This window comes from Topomyia yanbarensis, chromosome 3 (assembly GCF_030247195.1).
Source record: "Topomyia yanbarensis strain Yona2022 chromosome 3, ASM3024719v1, whole genome shotgun sequence".
NCBI lineage: Eukaryota > Metazoa > Arthropoda > Insecta > Diptera > Culicidae > Topomyia > Topomyia yanbarensis.
Genome location: NC_080672.1, coordinates 82,292,041 through 82,304,329, shown reverse-complemented (window position 1 = coordinate 82,304,329; position 12,289 = coordinate 82,292,041). Strand labels below are relative to the sequence as shown.

At 39.8% G+C, this 12,289-nt stretch overlaps 1 protein-coding gene across 4 annotated transcripts in view; it reads left to right on the top strand.

Moving 5' to 3' along the window:
• Nucleotides 1-4: 4 nt before the first annotated feature.
• Nucleotides 5-12,289, top strand: part of LOC131688837 (putative fatty acyl-CoA reductase CG5065) — a 63,247-nt gene continuing 50,962 nt past the window's right edge. For 3 of the 4 annotated variants that reach the window (XM_058973394.1, XM_058973395.1, XM_058973391.1), the window contains exon 1: nt 5-343. The gene's annotated coding sequence lies outside the window, so the exon portion shown is untranslated. Of the gene's footprint in view, nt 344-8,585; nt 8,637-12,289 lie in introns of those variants that run through there. The other variant, XM_058973393.1, reaches the window with a different exon arrangement.

The following is a 12,289-nucleotide window of genomic DNA, read 5'->3' as shown; positions in this document are numbered from 1 at the left end:
TACAGTAAAATGTGTAATTTAAATGTAAAAAGGGAGGAATAAGAGATTAGTGTGTACTGCAAGAGGTGGGCATTTGACAGCCCGCTTGAAAACAAAAGATCGCTGCACAATTTGCTTGAAAACAAATCCCCGGAAGAACGGGTGCCAAAATAAAAATGGATAGTCTGATAAAAGAGGTTGACCGAGTACGGTCGGTGGCGGTCGGCGACTCCCGCCGAAAAAAAAAGTTTAGTCGGAAAAGATAGTTGACCGAGCACGGTCGAGAGCGGTGGTGTTTCTCCCCGCTGTAGATTCGGATAAAAGAGGTTGACCGAGTACGGTCGGTGGTTTCCCGATATTCTAAGTGAGGACTTTGGATTGCGTCTGGTTTTCTATCCGTTTAATTACTCTAGCCGGGAGGTGCGGGAGAAAAATCGTTTTTTCGTTAATTTGACCTCGACCGATTCGGGTGCTCTTCACGATTCGACTAGTTTCATGCTTCTGTCGGAGGCGTCTGTGGCGGACGTGAATTCAAGGTTGGAGAAACCGGTGACGGCTTTGCAATACCGGCCAAACTTTGTTGTGAAAGGACCGGCCGCATACGAGGAGGACAATTGGAAGTGGATTAAGATAGGCGAAACGATCTATCGGAATCTGAAGCCGTGTACGAGGTGCATCTTCATTAACGTGGATCCGGAAACTGGAATACCCAGCACAAACTCGGAACCACTAAAGACGCTCAAAACGTACCGTCGACAACCGGGCCTTGGCGATGATCCAGTTCGGCAGCTACACACAACCACGACAGCCTCAGTGGAGATCGACCGCGGTCTCTGATGACGTCAGCATTATCGGGTAAGCCTGCACACTATTAATTCTCACCTCCCCTTATTAGCCCTTGCCATTAAATATATGTTTTGGGATTATTAGACATTCTCTGTCTGTTTTGGGTGAGGCCAATTTATTGTAACACTACTATATATAGTAGGTGCTGAGAATAACTCCTATTACTCAAGCAATAATGCAGAACAGGCATTATAAATGAGTTAATATTGTTCATATACTCTTGCAGAATACGTTTAGAGAAGTTAAAGTGGTTAAACCGGTGTTTATGTTTTGTTTTTATTCAATTTTCCCATTTTTTCAGGATGATAAAAATCGATTTTTTGTGAATTAGATATTCTGGAACTTCATACACTGAGGAAAATTTTCTATAAATTTCATTAAGATCGGAATACTACAACTTGAGTTACAGCTATTTATACACCGCTACCCATTGACCATTCGTAGGCGGTGCGTAGTGTTTGATACGCTAGACCGTTGACTCGCTGCACCGACAGTAAAACTCGATTATCTCGGAGTTGTATTTTGTTGAAAAGTTAATTCGCGGCGATCACGATATCTCAGGAACCAATTAATCGATCAATCTTAAATTTTCACTGGTTGTTCCTTATTATATCAGCTACTTTCAGTACAAAAATAATTTTACTGGAATGACCACATCATTTTTTCCGATCGGAAAACTCAATTTGTGATGCGAGTAAAAAATAAGTTGGGCAATAATGGGTTAATATACAAACCTTCGCGATCATTCACGCACACGAAAGCCTAATAAACTTATAAACGTAGTCTCAAGCGGAAACCTACAAACGTCCATGTTTGCGTTCAAACGCATCGGTCACATCATGCCTTCAATCGGACCAAAAAAATGACGCTCATATCCACTAGACAATACAAGCGATCTAGCCCTTCGCGATCATCCGCTCATCTACACCCGCGATCTCGCAAACAGGATAACACCCCGGTGACTAAGTAAACGTTTTAGTACTTATAAATTCACAAACGCGGTCTCAGGAGTGAACCTACAAACGCCCGTGTTCGCGCGATCATGAATCGGTTACGTCCGGAAGTCTCTACTTTCGGCCCTAGCAGCCTAGGGTAATGTCTTCGGTTCAGACCAATACGAAAAAATGACAGTCATAACCACTAGACTACACATTTCAAGGTAACATGACCGGGAACTCTAGTGATATGGGAGAATTCACCCTCTTCCAGCATTTGAACCGATTACTGAAAATAAAGTATCAGACTCACTTCTTTCAGATTCAGGTCTGCGCACGATCATCTAAGAACACACGTGAATATTAGGGTGGCACAAATTTTAGAATTCAGTAGAACCGATCAAAAACTACTTGCTATACGACGTCATTCAACCATGCAAAATGTTGATTTGATAGGTTGCACTATATTTTAGCACAAATGGTTTAAAGTCTGTACGTGATTTAACATGTATAAACGATCCACATTATTTAATATTTCGTAGACACGTTCCTATGTATTCTAAAAATATATGCTATGCTGATTTTGGTAGATACGACTACCGTGCACAACTTCCTCGAAGAGTGTAATAGGCTGCGACTTCTGGTTCAAAAGTTATTCTTTATACGATGCTTAAGTGTCTACATCGTTGGTGAAAATTGAATTTATCTGGATACTTTGGCTGATACTTCAATCAAGTTAACCGTGATATGCTAGCCATAAACCGAATTAGGCAGCTATCATCATAGGCGGTTTTATAGTTCAGATGCGAGCGTCATAAATAGACAATCTGAAGGACATAAGTTCGGTTCTAAATTATTAATATTTTAATTTTTTTTGCTGCCTGTAAAGCGGGAACGTTATTATGTGGAATTGTTAGTTTCCAATAAAGTAATAAGGGAGATCAAAACCGTTATTTCTGACGTGTTATTTTATTTCAGCAAATGAATATTCTAACGTTATATTCACGATGCTATATCAGGAGTATACTCCAATCTTAATCCCTGGATGATTCATCCAAAAGTTTTGGTTAAAATCAAATCGTGCTTCATGGCCGGAGACACTCTTGCTGACGTATGGTAACAGATATTGCCCGACTTACTCAATTAACTTACCTTCAGTTTACGGGGCACTCTATATAGCTGTTCCAGCTCCACAGGGATGTGGTGAACATCAGTTGAGCTTCAAAATAACGGAAATCTTGCCTGCTTCAGTCTCGTTTCAATTTTAATTTGCTCAACGTATACAAAAAAATGCATAAAAATAATTCTGTTACAATTCGATCCCAAGTCCTTTGGATCACATGTTTCGGACGATACCATCTGGACTATATTTCCGCTTTACACCAATGGTATAACTGGTGACCACAACAAATACGTCAAGATTCACTTGATTGAAGGTTCAGCTCGCCGGGTAGCCAGAGACAGCACTATTTTAATAACTTTAAGGGCAACGAAAGTTTAATTTTGCAATAACTCATGAACCAGTTGTCATAGCTATGAACTGTCTTTAGAAGAAGTTGTTCTACTTGGCTGAATCTATAGAATGCAGCATAAAATATATTTTTCAGGGGCACCAGGCGGCATATTTATGAATTTAATGAAAATGTATTATTTGCTCATAGTAAACTCCATACAAACTTAGAATCATTTGTGCTAAAACATGCTCCAACAGATTTGATTCAAATTTAGCGTGGGAGTTCGTTGAAGAATTACGAATTTTCCTAACTTGGTTCTGTGTTATTCAATTTTTTTCATACATCCTCGTGCCACCCTAGTGAATATACGATGGACATACGATTATAAACTCGAATTTATACACGTGAAGTCACATACACGCTAGCACACGCGACATAGAAACGTCCACGCACCATTCAAACGCCCACGTGATCCAACACGTTAACTTACAAGCGCCCGAGCCCTTCGCGATGATGCACAAAGACGAACATGCAATCGCGATCATCCACGCACAACTATGTCCCAGGTTTTCGCACAGATAAGAACGTTCCGATGATTTAGTGAACGTTACAGCACTTATAATCTGATTAATGCAGTCTCAAGCGCGCACAAATAAAAAATGCTCATCCTCAAGCGATTGTGAAGTCCCTACGCTCGCGCATTTGAACCGTACACTCAATGTTGTGTATTTTCCACGTGACAGAATTCGTGATCTAAGCCTGATCGATGTACATCTTTCCTCCGTTTGTTTTATCGCCTCGATCGCCGCCCCGTCTGATGATATTTTTTTACTGGGTGACTTCAACTTACCTGGCTTAACGTGGTGCCAGGCAAGTAATGGATCTCTACGTTTGGATATCGAAAAATCTGCACTTATTAACAATGCCAGTTGTATTTTGGACAGCTACAGCAGCGCAACTCTTCGGCAAATTAATAATGTCACCAACGAGAATGGACGTACATTGGACCTCTGCTTTGTAAGTGCCCGGAACTGCGCTCCGTACTGCTGCACCGCCTCCTTTAGTCAAGCAGGTGCGTCATCGTTCCCCACTATGCGCTGGTAACCTAGGAGTGAATTTTGAAGACGTCTCAAGCTCAATCGTCTACGATTTTTAAAACGCAGACAACGACTACAACATAAGATATTTGCATTACGAAATCACTACTTTCAACTCAGCCACGAATACAAAAAGTAAAGCAGATGCGCCTTTTTAGACACCAGTGAAACGTCGAGCGTCAACTGAAATCTAAGCCTAAGTGGTTCACAACTGCATCAGCGAGCTTCTTGAACCACTTCGGCGAGTTTTCGAGCTATCACTCACTGCATTCCCTGTCTGTCGGAAAGCAGCGCATATGTTTCCAGTAAATGAAAAAGGAAACAAATCGAACAGACGGCGCCGGTGGTTGAGTGGTAAGTGTGACCGCCACTCAATCCAGTTGGCCTGGGTTCAATTCCAGCCGAGGTCGTTGAGATTTTTCTGAGGTGAAAAATCTGTGGTCACGTCTTCCTTCGGAAGGGAAGTAAAGCCGTTGGTCCCGGTCCATGAGTTGATGGATCGATAATCTAGTAGAGTCACCTCTCTGGTGTCGGTAAAGAAGAAGTAGAATCCAAATTCTTTCCTTCTAACAAATTCCTCCTTCCGTGATACTTGTGGAGTGCGCAGTAGTATATACGGCCTCTAGCAAAAGCAAGTATCGGACTAACATCCCTTCCCTTTCCTGCCGCGATCTACGTTCGGGGCTGTCCGGCGCCGGTATTGATCAATAAACACTTTAGGACTACCAGGACTTGCACATTGAACGATTTTTCGCTACTCCCAAGCATAATTATCTACTGATTCCCTGTGCAACTTCAGCTAGTCCAGATCGATAACGGAGTAGCTGCCAGGGGTGGTCGCACAAGCTCAAGCTCATGAAAAAGGAAACAAAACTATTCCCGTTGGTTGTTTTAGACTCTATTTTCTGTCACTGCAAACACTACATTGCAGATGACCAACACGGTTTTTTATGCTTAAACGATCGACAACGGCCAACCTGCTCTCGTTCACGACGTATGTAATCGATGGATTCGCTAACAGATTGCAAACCGATGCTATTTACATGGATCAATCTGCGGCCTTCGACAAAATCAACCATGATATCGCATTAGCGAAGCTGGACAAATTCGGCATTCATGGACAACTTCTGCGCTGGTTTCGTTGCTACCTCGATGGAAGGCAACTCCAAATCAGCATTAAGGACTGTCTATCTGCACCATTCTTCGCTACACCTAGCATACCACAAGGAAGTCATCTCGATCCAGTAATATCCCTGCTCTACTATAATGACGTCAATATCACAGTACAAGGATCCCGCCTTTCTTTCGTCGACGACATGCAAAGTTTTCGAAAAATACGGGATAAAATCGATACCGAGCTTCTTCAGAGGGAACTGGACAGCTTTAGTACGTGGTGTGATCTAAACAGAATGGTATTAAACTCGAGTAAATGCCCAATCGTTACGTACACGCGGCAGCGCCATCCGACTCAGTTTAATTATCATTTCTTCGACTCGAGCATTCTAAGACAATCTCACATCAAGGATCTCGGAGTCATCATGGATTCGGCACTAACGTTCAAAGAACATACTTCATACATCGTAGATAAGGCATCACGACAGCTTGGGATCATCTTCCGAATAGCGAAAAACTGTAGGGTTCGCTCAACATTAGAATATTGTTCTGCTGTTTAGAATCCGTACTACCAGAACGGGATTGACAGAATCGAGGCTGTCCAATGCCTGTTCATTCGCTTCGCCTAGAGATGGGCGAAACAGTTCACTTCGAAGAACCATTCCCGACTGAACAGTTCTGTTAAAAGAATTAGTTCAGATGAACCGTTCTTCCGTTCAGCTGATAATTTACTTGTTTCTAGCGAATGTCTCTCAAAACATTCGATTCTTGGAGAGGAACCAAACAGATGCTGCCCAAACTATTATACCCCTGTATGCTTAACAAGTTCATCAAGGGTAGCGATTTCTTCTTGATGTATAACTAGAGAAATAGAGAATGTGATGAGTCGTTCTTCGCCGGTTCCATTCTGGGAGAGCACAGAGAGCGCTTTGTGGGACGGCAAGTCGGTTCATTTTCATTCGTTCGCCTAAAAATCGGTCCGAGAAATTCGCCAAACGGCTTTAGGTCAGGTTCAGTTCATTCGCTTTGAAGAGAATTGAGAACTACCGTTCTTTTAAAAAGAACTTCCGTTCGCTCATTCTCTTCGAAGAACCAGTTCACTTGAACCGTTCGCGAACGAATGGCCCATCTCTAGCTTCGCCCTTCGGCATCTCCCATGGCGAAACAGATTTCAGCTGCCGAGCTTTGAAAACCAGAGTTTTAGTGGGGGTTATTTCCCGTCTCTTCTGCAATTGTAGTGAGTGATTCTGATGGGGAGCCCTTCCGAGAACACGCTACTGCTCCAACTATCGACGAAAATGTTTTGGCAATTCATTACACTTATTTGTTTTTAACTTACTGGAAAAATGCCAGATTTTATGGAAAAAACGCCTGCATAGAATGTTAGAAATCGCGTATATTATTAGATACTAAAAAAGGCCATAACAATATATCTTTTAAGGATTTTGACCAACGTTACGCCTTTAAATGGTGTTCCAGATCAAATTGTATCAAGGGAAAACGCTGTAGAAAATAACCCCTTGGGTAGTTTCTCTTGAAAATTTGGGTAGAAGCAGTTTAGAGTGTATTGTTTACAATGTATTTTTATCGCTGTCAGTTTTTGAAAATTGGAAAACATGGCGTCACCCGAAAAGCAACGTTGCGAATTGATTTTGCGCAAGGGAAAATCCTCAACTTTCTCATCGGGACATCGGAAAACAACTCGGAATCGTGCAGTCAACGGTGAGTCGTGCGAATAAACGTTACCACCAAACTCTGTGCAGCGAATGAAAGGAAAAATGCGGTCAGAATGGATGTTCTATTAGTGATCAGGATCACAAGCGTGTAGTGAAAGTGTTTAAGCGGAATCCCAATGCTTCGGTCAGGGATGTGGCCGAAAAGTTGAATCTGTCCAAGTCTTTCGTTCAGACAGCCAAGGATCGGGAGGGACTTCATAGTGCAAAGTGCAATCAAAATCGTGACGAGCGGCAAAATACGGCCCAGAAACTGTACCTCCAGATATTGACGAAGTCTCATTGTCTCATGGATGATCAGCGGAATTCTGGCAGCTTCCGGGGCTACTGTTTTTCACCACACGGTTTGGATTTAGTGTCTAAAGGCTACTGTACACCTCGGGAATTTGATCACGGGATTTTGTTCCCCAGCCATTCAAATGGGAGATGGATTTTCGATTTTCCGTGACGGAAAAAAATCTAAACGGAAAAATCAACATTCCCGAAGTGTAAACCCAATTCTGGAAATGTCACGGGTTTTTAAAATTCTTCATAGTAAAAATCCGTCCGGAAACAGTTCAACATGAATTGTTTCCGACGGGAAAAATTATGTTTTTATTATGTTTAAAAATCTGTGCTGTTCTGAAGCTACTGGTGTTTTTACGAAACAGTAGAAGTTTTATTTTGACGGTTTCAAGAGATAACGGCGCAAAATTTTCCGTGATAAAAATCTGACACAAAATCCCGGCCCAAATCCCGCGATCCAATTCCCGAAGTGTACAGTTGCCTTAACTCACGCCAATTTGGTGTTAGTTTGAAAATTCAGTCTAACTGACAGCAAGTTGGTATCAGTTACTGACGAATGGAACACAAAACATTCAAATCCAAGTTTCAGAAATTCTTACCTAGAAAAACAACCCAAAACCCTAAAAAAGCTTTAAAATTGGTCCCCTTAGTGTAGAATTTTTTTTTCAGCTAGTCTTAAAATCACTTCAAATGTTCTGCTTTGGTTTTAAACATGTAAAAACGGTCCTTCCAGCTTACTGGAACGAGCTGAATAAAAAATCCAATTTTTTGTCACTACATCGTGTTTCTGCAGATTTTACATTACAGATGCGAACACCTTGGTATTCCAATGTTTTCCTACCAATAATCGTTTGACAATTGTTGACAGATTCCGCCAAGCACTTTAGACAACTGACATATTAGGGCTGTTGGCACTCAACGTCTTCTGTTTCAGTTAACCTAAATACAAATGAAATCACTTCCTTTTGCTTTACAGTACGACTAAGAAAATTAACACCTACATATATGTATAGCTCAGATGCTCCGATAACTAATTTACGTCTCAATTAGGACCTGGACGTTGACGCTGAAACAAATGAATGACCTTTCCGTCGGAATGATGGTGGTCATCGAAAATCGCGCCACATTTTTCGCTCAGTCTATTGTTACTCGCGGTACGGTGTGGAATATCGACGACTTGCTGTTTGGCAAATTGTACTGGTTTCGAAGTGTTGGCTGTTTACGATCAACTGTGTTATGTGATTAAAACAATAGCGAAGACCTTGGTGCGCGGTTTGTGACATTTCGGTAGACTTGCGAAAATATATTGAAGGTCTACGTGTCTGCGTAATATGTGCGAACGTGGTCGAAGTTTTTGGTGGAATAAGTGACACGTGTTTTTAGTTCAAAGTATCACAAGATGCTGGAAAATTGGGATGAAGAAAGTGCTGTTCAAAAATGATTAAATTTACATCCTTTTATTGCCGATCTCGAAATATAAGCAGGAACCATAATTCTCACGTTTCCACCATGCTTTCTTGTCACAGTTAGTTTTTTTTTATGAGACAGATCAGTAAAAATGCAATCTGACATAAGTATACCTTTCCCACCAACCGGTGACAGACCGTAGCATCTGATCACTTCACAAGTCTTAAGATACATTTTCTTTTGTTAGGGGAAACTTTGCCACTGCGAGCACTATTCAGGTTATCTTTGATGGTTGCCACTGTTTGCTCTCATGTTACAAAATGCCCGAATTCGATGTAGTTGGAAGCGAGTTGTTTGTTTGTCCATATGTGTCGTCCCAACCTGGGACGGGACCAGCGGGTAGATGTTTTTTTTTCTGTTAGCTCATCTTTCATAGCCTCTTTTTACTTTTCATATATTTTAAATGAACTGGGTACATTTGACAGTTTCCCCTGGCTGCATTGGACGTTAAACTTTCTCGGTACTTCGTTCTGGGCACTTTCACATTAAAACATTTCACCACGTATCTCAATAAAATTGAGCATTTACACAATACCTACATTGGTAGCCGTTTATGGAAATGAAAGTCAATATCACATAACCGTTCACTCAGGTTATCTTAAGCACTAATTAACACGTTTCGTATGTCTAAATGGTGACGTTGCGTGTAAGTCTGTATAAAATAGCATACAGCTTATTTTGACATAACCTCGGAATGCCTATAAAATCCAAGACTGAACTTTGCTTAAAGCCTTTTTTCGGTACAGCTTTCATGAATTGATTTCTCTTGATAAGTAGGAGTTGAAAATAAATATGGGATTTGCCTGCATACTTGCAGAGAATACTATCACTGAAAAAAATTCAAACGTTAATTCTATTTGCTTCAAACCGCTTAAAATTCATATGAAGAAGAAATGCTATTGTTATCACGCGCACACATACCTTCTATGTGTCAACTGTATAAACTATGTATGCACACACATAAGTTATATATGCATACTGCTATAGAATGGGGTTTTATGTGCCTAATAGTTATAAAATGTAAATGTAAGATTAATATTTCTTGTAAATACACACATTAGGTTTATGTTCCAGCAAATAGTGTCTATATGCTTCCGTTAATTGCAAAAATCTATGTGTAAAATCAATAGGCATAACGTTTACTTTTTTTTTGAGTGTAGGCATCACTACTTTTGGTGTCTACAAGGAAATACAAGTCTTGCTAGGTTTCAAATTAGTTCATAGCTTTCCTGAAGCTTATTAGCGCGATATATTTTTTAAAATTTTTCTTTTGTATTTGCTTATATTGTTTAGTTTATATTACATTTCTGATTCAATATACTAGGCGTTCAGCCACAAGTGGTTATTTTTAGTCTCCATTGTTTACATGATTCGGTTAATTATTATTAATATATAATATACTTTCACAGTTAAATGATTTTTGCAGTTGGAAGTTTTGAGCCTACCTCGTCGCTGTTGTGCTATATTATGACAAAGGCCATTTTGGGGTGAACTGTGTTAGATATGCTACGTTACTGAATTTTAAAATCTCTACAAAGTGATGTTTTCAGAATCTTTAAGGTTCTACTTACCATGGGTTCCGCGACGCGAACAACATAAACACTTGAATGTGTAAGTGTTTCTCTGTAAATTTTCTTCTTCTGCGCTTCGTCTACCACGAGCAGTAGTAATTTGAAATTTTTATTCCGATTATCTCGAAATGTCGTTTCTCTAAAAATTTATTTTCCGTGATCACGATTGCCGAAAAACTACACACCTAATTTCTTCAAATTTTTTTCAATTGATTGTAATTAATTTTTCTCGTACCTTATTCCTTTTTGGTATGAGTGTGATGAGACATTTCTTATTAAACTTATCACTCTCTTCGGATAGTATAACGATTGAGATGTTTTGCTATGTTTTTAATAACACATACTAAACGAGAGAGTGGTAGGCCTCAGAGAAACGCTCAAATCAACATCTTCGGATATTATATCGATAAAATTAGCATGGAACATCTTTGTGAGAAATGTTGAAAGTCAAATCAAAATAAAAGAAATACGAAAACTGCCCTTTAGGCCGACAATCCACTTAATACTAATGCTTTGTGAAAAAAATATTTAAGTTCTTCATTCAATGCATTAGGTATGGAAAACCCGATTCTTTTATGAAACAATATATGTGCTGGCCCAAAACATGGAAAAAAAATTATTGCGCATATTTGAAGTACATATTATATTATGATATTATCATCATCTGAGAACTAAAACTGAAATTGCAGCTCTTGAAAACACGCTACGCTTGTGAGCAACATATTTCGACACACAATAGTTAGTGGCAGTCTTCCCATGAACATCGACAAGTTTGCACCTGTGTGCAAAATTTCGTGCACGCGTTCAACCTCAAACATGCTTTGCCTTTGTGTACAGGTTCGCATCGAACACCGAAGCCAAGTGAACGATGTGCAAACTTAGGTTTAAACACCGTGTACGTACACCGTGTGCGTACATAAGAAAGGCACACACAAAACAGAATGACTCAATGCTAGTGATAATAGGTGAGAGAAAGAGAAAACTAGTATCAAGAACCTGTGTGTACGAACACCGCGTACGTACATGAGGTTCGGTTGTGCAGACGAACATGTGCTCGTGTTTTGGTACGCATTAGCGCGTTCGAGTTTGCACACGAAATGATGGTGTAGGATGAGCACAGAACTAGAGCGAACATGGTGTTCGATGTTCATTTGGGAAGACTGGTTAGTGGTTGAAAAAAGGATTTTAATTTGAACCTTTATCACTAATCCTAATGCCTAAGTGTTTGATAATATTTACACACTTACTTTGTAATATTCACACCCTTGTTAATAAAAGTGGAATTTCTAAAAGAATCTAATTTTTATTCATTTGCCTAAAATATGCATTAGGGTCTTGAAAGTAATATGTCCAACTATGGAAGGCGGCAACAACATATGAATGAATTTTCAATTTTGCCGCAACGTTTGTTCTCCTGTATACTCTGTGTGTACTAAAAACTTTAATTGTGTTTTTTTTCTAAACCACATTTTTGCGGTGTCCGAAAATATAGCTCAAACAAATATTTTTTCATCGTTCTGCAATTTTGACAGTGTTTTCGACGTAGGATTTCATTTTTTTTATTGCACTTTTTTTTTAAATAAACATTTGTATCGATTTTTATGAAATGTTCAGCGATGCCATTTTGTGAAAAATCAAAATATCGTCGCTTTGTATCGTTCTAAGGAATCGAAAAAACTTGGCTCTAGGTCAAAAATTACGGAAGATAGATTTTCGGCAGTTGACCTTCTCTAGTCTGTGGGAAAATGTTGTCCAACCGCAATCTTGTGTTAAAAAAAACACGACACTTTTAGTTTTTGTACATAAAAA